We start from the raw sequence: 1,272 nt of genomic DNA, 5'->3' as shown, positions 1-1,272 counted from the left end.
TCCGCCCTTCCCGGCCGAGCCCCGCCCGGCCCCGCTCCCGACCCGTGCCCAGGAGGGCTGGCCCGGCTCCCTGCCGGCTGTCCGGGCTCCCTGCCGGGTGTCCCTGCCCGGCCCTGCCCGTCCCGGGCCGCTGTCCCGCACCCGCGCCCCGCACTCGTTCAGACCAAGGCAAATCGACATCCCCTGCTTCCCTCGCTGGCTTACCCCCATGTTTTCAAGTTTTGCCAATTCCTCAAAGTTTTACAAAATCATCTCCTTTTTTTCCCTTCAGAACTGTGCTGCCTCTGCCCTGCCCAAACACACCGGCCCGACGCTGCATCCCGAAGGAGATGCTGTGCCCAGCGGTACGGGAGGAACAGAGCAGGGCTGGGGTTGGGATCCATCCCTAAACCCGACCCCTCATCCCCGGTACCGAGTGTGCCCCAGCTCACGGTGCTCTGCAGGGCAGGTCCCTCGCCACAGTGCTTTTCATGGATCAGACACAACCTGGGCTTTATTTGGCTTATATGGAATTAGTCTGGATTGTGATCTGAAAAGCTCCCATGAAGTTGAGCAATGAACCTGGGTGCTGAAATCATATTAGCATGTTTTTCAACCTCTGCAACAGACTCGACTTTTTTGCATTTGCTGTAGTTCATTGCTGCTGTGATTTGACTTTTTGCTTTTAATGATGCAGCACAAAATCAAATAAAAACCTTGATCAGTCTTTGCAGGCTGAACAACCATCAACAGGTAGAGTGGAATGTAGGCTGGTCTCAGAAGAACATAGCAAAAGTTTAAAATTATTTCAGTAGAAGTTAACTTTAAATCCCTAATAATTTTATATCTGCTGGACTGTCAGGCATTACATTTCAATAGGACAGTTGGAAGGGTGGGATGCTGTTAATTTACACAGGTTGAAAGGTAATTCAGACTGTGAACAGCTCCAGGAAGCCAGACCAGACTCTAAATTTATGTAGAAAAACTTCATGCAGTGTTTAGGTTCTTAAGAGTTTGGAGTCCAAAACACAGCAGGGAAAATAAGAATTTGAATGAAATGGATAAACAAAAGTTTTTAATTAAAATAAGTATTCTTATAGATGAAGAAATCTTCTTTTTCCCAATCTTATTTAGGAATATTATACCCTAATGAGGTTATAATTTATGGGTGTGTTTCATTATCACTAGTGTTCTGTATAACAACCAAACGCAAAATTTGCACAGACCTATGATTTATTTTTGTGCAATTGCTTCCTAAATGGCAATTTGTTTGGCACAATGAAGAAGATGTTT

Source organism: Ammospiza nelsoni, chromosome 16 (assembly GCF_027579445.1).
Source record: "Ammospiza nelsoni isolate bAmmNel1 chromosome 16, bAmmNel1.pri, whole genome shotgun sequence".
NCBI lineage: Eukaryota > Metazoa > Chordata > Aves > Passeriformes > Passerellidae > Ammospiza > Ammospiza nelsoni.
The sequence above is the reverse complement of the archived record's forward strand: the minus strand, read 5'-3'. Positions refer to the sequence as shown.